General features: G+C 41.4%; 1 protein-coding gene across 4 annotated transcripts in view; it reads left to right on the top strand.

Annotated features, from left to right (window-relative positions):
* The window catches only part of MXRA5 (matrix remodeling associated 5), a 105,384-nt gene that overhangs the window by 10,695 nt on the left and 81,240 nt on the right, over positions 1–13,449 (top strand). For 2 of the 4 annotated variants that reach the window (XM_056558844.1, XM_056558843.1), the window contains exon 2: positions 3,657–3,892. The gene's annotated coding sequence lies outside the window, so the exon portion shown is untranslated. Of the gene's footprint in view, positions 1–3,480; positions 3,893–10,063; positions 10,108–13,449 lie in introns of those variants that run through there. The other 2 variants (XM_056558845.1, XM_056558842.1) reach the window with 2 other exon arrangements.

The following is a 13,449-nucleotide window of genomic DNA, read 5'->3' as shown; positions in this document are numbered from 1 at the left end:
CCGTGCCCCGGATCTTTGAGACCTATCAATGTCACTGAGCCCAAGTTAACTACAACTCTGTAAGCGTTGACCTTATGCAATACCACAGCCTGTTGCAATCTCTCTCTCTCTATATATATATATATATATATATATATATATATATATATATATATATATTAGAGATGAGCGAACTTACAGTAAATTTGGTTTGTCACGAACTTCTCGGCTCGGCAGTTGATCACTTATCCTGCATAAATTAGTTCAGCTTTCAGGTGCTCCGGAGGGCTGGAAAAGGTGGATACAGTCCTAGGAAAGAAAGCTGAACTAATTTATGCAGGATAAGTCATCAACTGCGGAGCCGAGAAGTTCGTGACGCATCTAATTTACTGTAAGTTCGCTCATCTCTAAATAAATATATATATATATATATATATATATATATATAACTCTATGGCTCTGATTTACTAAGAGTGGAGTGTTGGTTTCTTTGTGGGTTTTAATTCCCTAAAAAAAAATTCCCTCGGTATTTACTAAGTTTCCCTACATTTTGCACTTTTCCTTACATTTTGCTTTCTTTACACATGTTCTGATCTGTCGGGTTTTCCTCAGCTCAAATCCACTACATTTTCTGTGGATACCTTAGTAAATATGTTGGGTTTTTGTGAAAATGTCAGGGACACGCCCACTATTGGTCACCATGCCTCTTTCCCAGACAGTCACGCCCCTTTTAGGGTTTTCTCAGTAAAATGGAGAGCTAGTGGGTTTTTCTCAATTCTGAAGCAAATTCTGGAGCAAAAAGACAGCATGTCGGGTTTGCAATAGTAAATGAGGGCCAATGTGTGTATGTATGTATGTATGTATGTATGTGTGTTCCAGCATCACGTCCTAACAGCTAGAGATATTAACAGAAACTTGGCATACATGTTACTTATATGTCAACAACAAACATAGGAGAAGCAAATTAACCCTTACCCACCCCCAGTTTCCAAGGTCAGGGTTTTTCTTTAAAGTCCCATACAAGTCTATGGTAAATATATAACTTCCAAACAGCTTGAGATATTTTAATAATACTTGGTCACATGTTACTTATATGTCCACTAATAATATATGATAGTTAATTTAATCCTTAACTACCCCCATTTGTGAGGATTGAAGTTTTTGTTTAAAGTCCCATGCAAATCTACGGGAAATATATGTTCCTGCATAACTGCCGTACATCTGGAGATATTTAAATAATACCTGGTACACATATTACTTATATGTCAAATAAAAAGATATGATAGTTAAATTAACCCTTACCTACTCCCGTATATAAAAGATTGTTTTTGTTTCAAGTCCCATGCAAGTATATGGGACTTCCAGTACCTCACTTCACAAGCTCCGATCTGCATATCCTGATGAATGAGTCAGTCCGGCTTGCAAGCCACACCCCATCTCACAAAGACATGCCCACTGGTTAAGCCACACCCCTTTTATTATCTACCCTTTTTGTGCATCGGCCTGGTTTGCAAATCACGCCCAGTCCCACAAAGCCACATCCCCTTCTATTTTCAGCTTACAATATCTTCATCACAAATCAGTACCACCTGAGGACAGGATATGAGGATGGGGCATAAGGATGGGGCATAAGGACGGGATATGAGGTAGCGATATGAGGACGGGATATGAGGTTGGCATATGAGGTCAGGATTTGAGGTTGGGATATGAAGACGGGATATGAGAATGGGATATGAGGACGGGATATGAGGTTGGGATATGAGGATGGGATATGAAGACGGAATATGAGGTCGGGATATGAGGACAGGATATGAGGTTGGGATATTAAGGGATTTGAGGATGGAATAGGAGTTTGAGATAGGAGGTTGGGATAGGAGGACGGGATATGGAGATGGGATATGGGGTTGGGATATGACAACAATATATGAGGATGGGCTATGAAGTCAAAAGCTTCCTCCATTGTTAATTTCCTCCCCAACAAGGATTAGGAAGGAAAAACCGGGCTTGTGACATTACTGCCACACCCTTTGTGATGTCATGCCCCCTCAATGCAAGTCTATGGGAGGGGGCATGGCATGACATCACAAGGGGCGTGGTCATGACGTCAAAACCCCACACAACAAAATATTCCAAACACTGGAGCAGTGGAATACCCCTTTAAATCCATTCAATGTAATAGACAACACATTAATGTGCTACTTGGTGTCCATGACCTATTTTGAATGACGAAGAGCGTACGTGTGCTCAAGACGTGACTAGAACATGGACTACAAGTAGCACATTGGTGTGTTGCCTATTAATTTTATTGATTTTAATAAAGCTACAATTTATTGAAGTACTGGATCAAGATTTGTGTTTATTACAGATCATCATGCCTTTTTATTTCACTTCTATAGTGTACATAGAACCACAGTATCAGCCACATTGGAGAGGAAATTTGTACAAGACTTGTGCAAATCAGCTTACTGCTTGTAAGTAGTACAGTGACCCCTCGACCTACGATGGCCCCGACATACGATAATTTCAACATGCGATGGCCTCTCAGAGGCCATCGCATGTTGAAGGCAGCATCAACATACGATGCTTTTTTATGTCGGGCCATCGCATAAACTGCTATCCGACAGCGCCGACTGCTTCAGCTGCCGCCGGATAGCCGTTTACGGTGCCCCGTGTAGTCCGCTGACTATCACTTACCTGTCCTCGGGGCTCCAGCGCGTCCTCTTCGGGATCCTCTGCATGGTCGGCGCTCTCCATCGACGTCATCACGTCGCTGCGCACGCCGTCCCATCATCCAATGGTAGCGGCGTGCGTAGCGTCGTGATGGCGGCGACAGAGAGCGAGGATGCTGGGAAAGCAGAGGCCTTGCCAGAGCATCGGAGACACCTTGGGGACGCGGCGACAGTGATGGACGGTGACATCCCGGGCAGTGGTGACGAGCGGTGACGGTCTGAAGCGGTGGGGACAGGTGAGTACAACTTCCTCTAACAGTGGTCTACAACCTGCAGACCTCCAGATGTTGCAAAACTACAACACCCAGCATGCCCAGACAGCCAACGGCTGTCCGGGCATGCTGGGTGTTGTAGTTTTGCAACATCTGGAGGTCTGCAGGTTGTAGACCACTCTCCTATACTTTACTTTGCACGGATCCCTCAACATGCGATTGTTTCAACAAACAATGGTCGGTTTGGAACGGATTACCATCGTATGTTGAGGGACCACTGTATAGATCTGCTGTAATGTAAATGTCAGGATTTGCTGTTTGCCTATACCCACTGCTATGGGCTCAGTATATTTGAACAAGGATTGTCTCTTTGCCCTGGGGACTTTCCTTCTCAGTCTACCTCTACATCATCTGAGAAGTTCAGGCAACCTCCTCATAGCATCTCCAGGCTTCCTTTGATTCTGCATCAGGTCCTGTCTGGGGATAGAGCCGCCCACCATAGAGCTCAGGCTGCACACCCCTCCTAGAACACACTCCACAAAAGAAGGAGGGAGAAGGGCATGAGTCCTTATTCTAAGGTTCATGCTCCCAGTCTTACTTGTTCCCTATCTTGGATCACTGCTTAATATTTCTAAAAAGTATTTCATGCCGGATGATTCTGAAATGAAATTTTGCTTCAGACTTTTCAGTCCTTAAAGTGCCAGACTTGACTAATATTTGGAATATTCTGCCTCAGGCTCTGGAGCTCTTCAATGGATTTGTGTCTGAATTTCTACTTATCATATATTTGTGCTTCCTCTAAGTGGATAAAGTGATAACGTAATACAAAGCACAAAGGATTAAAAACACTAAATCACAGAAGAAAGGAAAGAGAAAAGTAATTCTGAAGTTTTCGCCTAACATCCCAGTTACTGATGGAGAATGGACTGTGACAGACTTGTGTGACAGTACTACAATATTGCCACCAGACAGGTACGTTTACACGTTTGAATCATTTATTTTAGTTGTGTTATAATAAATTTATGTATGTACTGTATTATTAATAATATTCTTTACTTATAAATATTTTGTACCTACCTTAAAATGTAATAATAATACTAATAATAATAACCATGACTGTTATTATTAATTATTATTATTATTATTATTATTATTAATAATTGAAATTCACTAGGGAATCTGAAACATAATGTAACTATGAGTGGTTCAAGCAATTGATAACCACTTTCACCACAATCTTTTTATATTGGTAGGAATAATTCATGCAAGTACAGTAGGTGTAATATAATAATTGATGACAATGCTATTTCGTAAAGGTAGAGACACAAGTAGCTGTGACTGTGTGGCCAAAAGTGCAGTTCTACCTGCAAAACTGGAAGAGCATTAACAAACTATTTGAAACCTCACTATATGGCGGTAACATTTTGGCCACACTATAAGTGCACATTAGGGCTCTACCTTCAGTTATAATAGCCTCATAACCAATATTGGTGGACATGCCTGAATGAATGAGTTTGGGTAGGTTCACACAACGGGGGCCTTTCCAGCTGTATACATCTAGTCAAACATATGCAAAAAGATTATAATTTTGGTATACAATTCGTTGGTCAGAGATTGTTATACACATTTTTTGGAAGGCAATGGCAGATGTATCTAATTGCTTAGGTATAAAGTTGCATACATGAGGGAATTTCAAATGGTCCTGCCTTAGCTGACCCCATACAATGACGCATTGTAATATTCATTTGCTATACAGATAGGTGGTTGGCATACTAACTGTGCACTCTATCCAACCATACATGTGACAATGTCCATTAGGACACAAACACATTTGTGCTGCAGAAATGAAGCCTTTATAAAGTTTTTACATGCCCAGACACACCTCCTCGTGTGAAGACATAAAGAGAAAAGAAACATGAGTGCATCAACTATAGTGATCCTGGTGCATGCCATTGCCACTTTACACAATCAACATGAAATGGTTTGTAGACACGACTGTATAGTGCTGCATCACTATAATCATTGTATTATCATCTAATTCTTTACAAAAATGCATACAAACTGCGTACGATGTGAAAGAAGCACATACAGTGCACAGATTAAGGAATGGAAACTTTCATTGATTAAAACAAATCTCTTTTTTTCCAGATCTTTGTTTTTTTTCTATGAATTGCAAAGTTCAGTGAAAGGGTTAACCATATTCATTAGAGCTCAGCGAAGTAGCAGCGTTTGCTAATGGGAATCATGTGTCAGTGAGGGATATGGCAGGCAGGGGGCAGGTGTGTCCACACTCTGCTCGCTGGCTCCTTCCAGACAGAAAAATAGGATAATAAAATGGGATAGTAGGAGGAAAAACTTCCTTTGCTGCTTATGTAGCTGGTTAAGTCATCAGCATGTCAATGTGCTGCAGCATTTTACTCAGTTGGAAGACGTCAGGACATTCTTGCCAAGTAATTCCACCTCCTGCTGTATTAAATCAATCGCCTCCTAAATGTGTCAGGACAGGACTGAAGGGTGACATTACCTATAGACAAGGTGACCAGACCTCAGCTTTTTGAGGTGACAAATGTACACAGCAGTAATAGCCTTAAATTGCATAAGTCTTACTGCAAAAACATCAGAATATGTATTGTTAAATGGAAGCTTGCTGATATTCCAAGTAGAGAGTAGACACTCTTGTCGTCTCCTATTTTCATTGGACCTATATTAAAGCTCAGTTTTTTGTTTTTTTTAATACCATAGATAGCTTCCACAGAGTACTATAAGGAGATTGACAAATACTTTAATTTCATACTACATGAATCTCTGGTCATCTGTGATCCTTCCATCAGCTGAAGGTTATCCGGTTTCTCTTAAATGAATGTATAATTTACCTACAAGGAATTATTCTGACACAAACACGACTAACAGCATGTAGACAAATACAAGATTTGCTTTAGGTCAGTACCATAGGTGTAATATAAAGCTGTTGGACCCCAATGCAAAACCTGCTACACGGCTCCCTCAACTGTAATGCTCCATTTATAGCATTGGTCTTTTTATATAGGGAAAAGTGACCTTATGGGTCCCCTCAGGCTCCTCCTCTGCATCCCCGATAGTTACTCCCCTGGTCAACAGTCTTAACAAGTAGACCACTAATATTGCTCAGAGTAACTTATACAAAGTCATAATAGCATGAAGTCATACTGTGTTTCTGCAAATCTACAATTTCCCATGGCATGTGGAAGTACCATACCTAGAGGCACGTGGAGGTATTTTCACTCTGATTCAATGTGAACCCCCTGTTTGACTGGAGCTGCAGTTGCGCATGTACACCGGTGCTCCATGCGTTGTCTGCCAGAGATTGCAGGGACTACAGTGCTCAGCTACCTCCGGCAGCTTCTATAGGCAATGAATTCCAATAGGAAGTTCAAAACCTCATTCTTAAGATTGAAGAGGGGGAGGAGTTAGACCTCCCTCCACAATCATACACTTATCCCTAGGGGTAGTTGTGGGGGAAAACTCCATTAAGTTGTGGTAGAGGTAGAAATCCTTTATTATTACTGTGACTGATACATGTCACCATGAAGCCTTAGGCTGTTGCATGATATTACACACAATGGGGGAGATTTATCAAATCCAGTGTAGAGGAAGAGTGGAGCAGTTGTCCATAGCAACCAATCAGATTGTTTCTATTATTTTTCAGAGGTCCTTTTATAAATGAAAGAAGAGATTTGATTGGTTGCTATGGACTCTTCCTCTACACACATTTTTATAATTCTTCCCCAATGGGTGTACTCCATTCTCCCCAATGGGTGTACTCTCATAAAGACAGCTACTGTCTACACTCCCTATTATGTCATATTCAGAGTACGTAGATGCTTCCAATGGGTGGCAGGAATTCTAGCTGCCCTAAACAGGATCAGGAGGAAGACATATAGCTAAAAACTGACTTCTTTATTTCGACAATGCAATGTGTTTTGCTGGTTGCAACGCAGCTTCCTCAGGCCTGAGGAAGCTGCACTGCAAGCAGAGAAATGCGTTGCATTATCCAAATAAAGAAGTAAATTTTTAGCTATATGTCTTCCTCCTGATCCTGTTCAGGGCAGCTCAAATTCCTGCCACCCATTGGAAGCATCTACGTACTCTGTCTATTACTAGGAAGGCTACAGACGGGTCTACACTACACGTTTAACATTTTTGTGTATGTTGGTACACAACAATACTTAAGAGGCTCCTTACCCCCACCCTAACCATTCCTTGAGCCACTGTGATTCTCCACATGGAGCGCCTCTCCCATTTGTTCTATTATGTCATTTGGATGTCGTAAGGCTTGACTTCACTTATGGGAGCCTTACTCGATGTGCCAGAATAAAGAGCCACACTGTAAGAGTGGTCCCCAATCTGTAGGTCCCAATTTGTCCATGCTTAAATGGCCATTCATTTGAAAAACAACCACTTAGTTCTGCTATCCCCTTTCACTGTCCTTTTTAGGTGACATGAGTGATATATATACGATTTTCTACCAGTGATAGCAGTTGATCACCAGGGGTTGTGTTTATAAAATAATCCTTTTAAATGGCACAGGTACTGTCTGTCTAAATAATTGCTTATGGTAGAACATTATATGCCATTTTTTGAGATGCTATCTGAGAATTGAGCCATTGTTTTTCAGTCAACAGAAAGGAATTTGGTTTATTAGTTTTTAATAATGCAAAATATTTATAAGGTAAAGAAATTATTGCAAGCAGACCGATAACTAAAAGCATCACTTAGACATTCTCCAACACATAACATCATTTGTAGGGATTCATGCCCCCTAGTATATGAAGCATAAGAATTAATTTCACATGCCTTAAAAATGTCTGAAGTCATTGAATTTTCTGCTAAGTTTGGCCCGGTGTGAGCTGTCGGTTACTGTCTTTGAGTCTTCAGTGGAATAAAGATGTTATTGACTTTATGGAGCAGTGATCCCTGTAATAAGCTCCATTACTGCTGAATCTTCACATGATAGATGAAGAAGACAGCATGGGTGGAGTGTGGACGCCTGCAGTCCTACATGCTGATTAGTCATACCCCGCCAGGCACCAATACTTTAGGATCTCTGCCATTGCAGAACTTGCAGTGACAATGTACTAGTCAACTCCACAAGTAGCTCCCATCCAGATCTGTCCTTCATATAGCTACAAATATATGCAGCCCCCTATACATATAGAATGACAGCGCTGGATGCACAATATAAAGGTAATGTACAGAACTGATTTCCTACAGTCATTTTTCATACAGTCATACAGGGGGATTTACCATTAGCTTGTAAGATGCATGAATATTCAAGCCGCTCTGAGAGCACATATTATCAAAATAATTTATGTGGCATAATACAGTGGGGCAAAAAAGTATTTAGTCAAGCCACCCATTGTGCAAGTTTTCCCACTTAAAAACATGAGAGAGACCTGTTATTTTCATCATAGATATACCTCACCTATGAGAGACAGAATGAGAAAAAAAATCCATAAAATCACACTGATTTTTAAAGAATTTTTTGCTAATTATGGTGGAAAATAAGTATTTGGTCACCTACAAACAATTAAGATTTCTGGCTCTCATAGACCTGTAACTTCTTCTTTAAGAGTCTCCTCTGTCCTCCACTCGTTTCCTGTATTATTGGCACCTGTTTGAACTTGTTATCAGTGTAAAAGACACCTGTCCACAACCTCAGTCAGTCACACTCCAAACTTCACTATAGCCAAGACCAAGAGCTGTCGAAGGACACCAGAAACAAAATTGTAGACCTGCACCAGGCGGGGAAGACTGAATCTGCAATAGGCAAGCAGCTTGGTGTGAATAAATCAACTGTGGAAGCAATTATTAGAAAATAGAAGACATACAAGACCACTGATAATCTCCCTAGATCTGGGGCTCCACGCAAGATCTCACCCCGTGGGGTCAAAACGATCAGAAGAATGGTGAGCAAAAATCCCAGAACCACACTGGGGGACCTAGTGAATGACCTGCAGAGAGCTGGGACCAAAGTAACAAAGGCTACTATCAGTAACACCCTACGCCGCCAGGGACTCAAATCATGCAGTGCCAGACGTGTCCCCCTGCTTAAGCCAGTACATGTCCAGGCCAATCTGAAGTTTGCTAGAGAGCATTTGGATGATCCAGAAGAGTATTGGGAGAGTGTCATATGGTCAGATGAAACCAAAGTAGAACTTTTTGGTAAAAACTCAACTCGTCGTGTTTGAAGGAGAAAGAATGCTGTGTTGCATCCAAGGAGCACCATACCTACTGTGAAGCATGGGGGTGGAAACATCATGCTTTGGGGCTGTTTTTCTGCTAAGGGACCAGGACAACTGATCCGTGTAAAGTAAAGAAGGAATGGGGCCATGTATTTTGAGATTTTGAGTAAAAACCTCCTTCCATCAGCAAGGGCATTGAAGATGAAATGTGGCTGGGCCTTTCAGCAGGACAATGATCCAAAACACACCGCCCGGGTAATGAAGGAGTGGCTTCAGAAGAAGCATTTCAAGGTCCTGGAGTGGCCTAGCCAGTCTCCAGATTTCAACCCCATAGAAAACCTTTGGAGGGAATTGAAAGTCTGTGTTGCCCAGTGACAGCCCCAAACAATCACTGTTCTAGAGGAGATCTGCATGAAGGAATGGGCCAAAATACCAGCAACAGTATGTGAAGTCCTTGTGAAGACTTACAGAAAATGTTTGACCTCTGTCATTGCCAACGAAGGGTATATAACAAAGTATTGAGATGAACTTTTGTTATTTACTAAATACTTATTTTCCACCATAATTTGCAAATACATTCTTTAAAAATCAGACAATGTGATTTTATGGATTTTTTTTTTCTCACTATGTCTCTCATAGTTGAGATATACCTATGATGAAGATCACAGGCCTCTCTCATCTATTTAAGTGGGGGAACTTGCACAATTGGTGGCTGACTACATACTTTTTTTGCCTGCTGTACATTTCACACATTTTGCTTTGCATTTTAACTTTCTCTTTTTTATGTCACCCAAGTCATACATACGTTTACGCCAATGACTTTGCACTCAATCATTGTCATACATATTTGATAAATGTGGCATATATAAATTAGTAGATATAAGTTCCCTTGACCACTACCCTTTCTCTTGACACTTTTCAGTTGTTGTGGCAGCAGTACAAAAAATGACAAAAACGTATACTAAGGTACGTGTCTCCTTTTTGTTTGCATAGTAAATCCCCTGTATGTGCTTTATGAATCAATTCATGATCCCGCACCCTTATTGCATCTAAACTCGCACCCTTATTGCAATATAAACTCCTTAATTTAATAACAGATTTAAGACCAGGCCTACAAATATAGACCAAAGAAAATGTAGACAAGAGATCAGACTCCTATATAAATTAAGACCCCACATCAGGCTCCCTAATAAATGTCCGATCCTACACTACTAAATAAATGTAGAGCCTAGAAAGAAAAGAATAATTTTATCTACATATGATCTACCCTATTTATAAAAGATGACTTGACCATTATTTATGGTAACTAAAGTACTTTTTGCCTCTTGTCTCAACCCTATTCTTCATTGTAAGCTCTTGCAAGCAGGGCCCTGACTCCTCTTTGACTTGTGTGTATATGTACTCTTGGTATTTTAAAGTGCTGCAGAATATGTTGGTGCCATATCAATTGTTAATAGTTTTATTGTTAATGAAATTATTTTTTATCATATATGATAGGGATCTGTACATACAGTTATTTGTTCTGTTATTCCGTATGGATTGTTAGTTATTCCATATGGATTAAGACAGTTCTGAGATATGCATATTGGCTATCACTGTTGGCTTAACCTGTCACTGACCACACACCATGAATGCTCAGCACACTGTCTTTGGCGTTCATTTCAGTCTAGTCACTGTGTTTTTAACAATGGATAGCATCACAGCTGCACAAATAACTGTAACTAAAAAAGGAGATGTCTGGATGTCAGTGACAGCCACAGACCCTTAGATCAGGTACACACCTAGTGAATTTATCTGTGGATTGTGCTGCGGATTCATCATAGACTTCCCCCCTATTAACCATTTTTTCATCTGCATGTTTTTTAGTATCATAGTAATATCATAGAAATATAAAGAACATTTGTTTTTCAACAAGAAATTTTGTATTAAAATGATGTCTGCCATATTTTGTGGAACTGTTGCTGCTAGGATTTGGCTGCTAGGATTTGATCCCAAGTTTATCCTTTTGTCCGCTTGTTTATAGGTTTATTATTGACCCACAACCCCTGGGAACTGAATTTATCTATTGATGGCATCTCTCACAAACTACAGAAATATGTTACTTTTATTTTCCTTGTCAACAAGCAAACAATTGAGAAGGACTAGAAACAAAGTACTTTAGACTTCTCAGAAGTACATCGACAGCTAGACTACTATATGGTCAATGAAAATCTTGACTCTTCTTGAGATATCCCTAAGAGTCTGAGAACATTTGAAGCAGTCTGGGCCCCTGGGAAAGCATCTCTCCACCAGCAACCCGCCATGGCTCATCAATCCAGACTACAATGCTTTTGATGGTTGCATCTGTGATCTTTAAAGTGGAACTCCGCCCTAAAACATCTTATCCCCTATTTAAAGGATAGGGGATAAGATTTCTGATTGTGGGGTCCCGCTCTTGGAGACCCCCACAATCTTGGCTGCGGCACCCCAGACATCTGGTGCACGGAATGAACTTCGCTCTGGGCCAGATGACTGTCAATTCGGGGCAGAGGCGAGTGACGTCACGGCCACACCCCGCTCCTGATGTCACAGCCCCACCCCCTCCATGCAAGTCTATGGTAGGGGGCCGTGACGGCCGTCACGCCCCCCTCCCATAGACTTGCATTGCGGGGACTAGGTCATGACAGCACGAGCAGGGCATAGCCGTGACGTCACGAGCCTCCAGCGCTGCACCCGATGCTCTAAGCGATCAGACATCTTATCCCCATCTTATCCCATTCTGATGACTAGTTACAGTGCATTAACATATAGCTCTGGACAGTTAAAAAATTTGTTTCCTGAACATAACGTGATCAGAGTGAGCTCTCTGGGACGTTGTCTGGTGCAGGATATTAAGAGGTAATATATGTTCCTGTTTGAGCATTGGAAATATTTTTATATCTAAAGTAGTGTCATAAGCTGGCCACGCACCTTAGATGTGAGTTGGCCAAACCAACTGATTTCAAAGGGATCGGACAAACATCTAATATGTATGCTGGTCTATTGACTCTTTGACAGCAGGTGTCTGGGGACAAAAGGATATGACACGTTGAATTGCAAATGCACTTTTCTTTTGTTCTCAGAGAAGTAAACCTTCGGCAGAGGATTCCTTTTTATTGAAATAGGTGTATAGGAACCAACTACAGCCAGTTTAGCAGGTACTGAAACTTTAACAGTGGCAAAAAAAAAAAGGTTGCAGCAGCACTGTTGTCAAAAAAATGGAGGCTCTTAGGGCACTTTTTGATCAAAATTTGTCCCCCATCCACCATGCGGAGATGGCCTCACTTCGGATGGGACCATAACACACTCATTCCACTCAGCTCTGATGGGCATATAGCCTTTGACTGGGTGACATGCAGGATCCACCATCAATTAAAAAAAAACTCCTGTGAACAGGGAGGGGTGCATGGCTACAGAGGGTGCCACTCCCCCTAACTTGCACAGCAAAAAAAAAGAAAAATAGCCAGCACAACTATCTAACTCACGGGTGCACAATGCTGTGGCAAATCCAAAGCATACAAAAAAGAAGGTTGCAACAGCACCTATATAAAAGCAGGGGTGTGGTAGTACTGTTTAATAAGAGTCATCTGGGACAGGAGGTTTAAATTCTTCACTGATCCATGCCTGATTCATTTGCACAAACAAGAGTTTTTCCACATGGCTGGCAGGCAATCTTGTTCGCTTAGGGGTGATGCCGCTTGCCACACTGAATACTCTCTGTGATGCTACTCCGGAGGGTGAACAAGACAGAATACCCATGGCAAACTGAGCAAATTCTGGCCAACAGTCTAATCTGGTGACCAGAAGTACATGGGTTCTGCGCAGATGCTATCTGTCAGCCGCTGTGTGGCTTTTCTCGTCTAGCCTTAGCAGATGTAATACAGCATGGTAGCGCTTGACTTTGCACCTATGAAAGGAGGGAGGGGGAGTAGGGTAAGCCACGCATTTCACTGTCGGGATATGCAAGTGTCCATGGAGGAGAATCTGGATGTGGAGGAGGATAGGCAACAGATGTCACAAGTTGAACTAGAACAATACTACCGTGGAGGTTTCACTGCTATTTTCTGGCCTCATTTTGGTGAAGTCTCATTCTGCAAGATGTTGACCCAGTGGACCTTCAAAGACATGTATGGCCCTGGACATAACTACTACTCTAAATATCTACCATTACACGCACTGTGCTGCACACCGACATTTGCATGGAGTTGCCCACCCTTTCTACCACATGATTGTGCAAAGCAGGGACGGGTCTTTTGGTAAAATAATGGTGACTAGGTATGTGCCACCTGA

The sequence above is a fragment of the Hyla sarda genome, chromosome 2, assembly GCF_029499605.1.
Source record: "Hyla sarda isolate aHylSar1 chromosome 2, aHylSar1.hap1, whole genome shotgun sequence".
Lineage (NCBI taxonomy): Eukaryota > Metazoa > Chordata > Amphibia > Anura > Hylidae > Hyla > Hyla sarda.
This window is presented reverse-complemented; position numbering and strand designations above follow the sequence as displayed.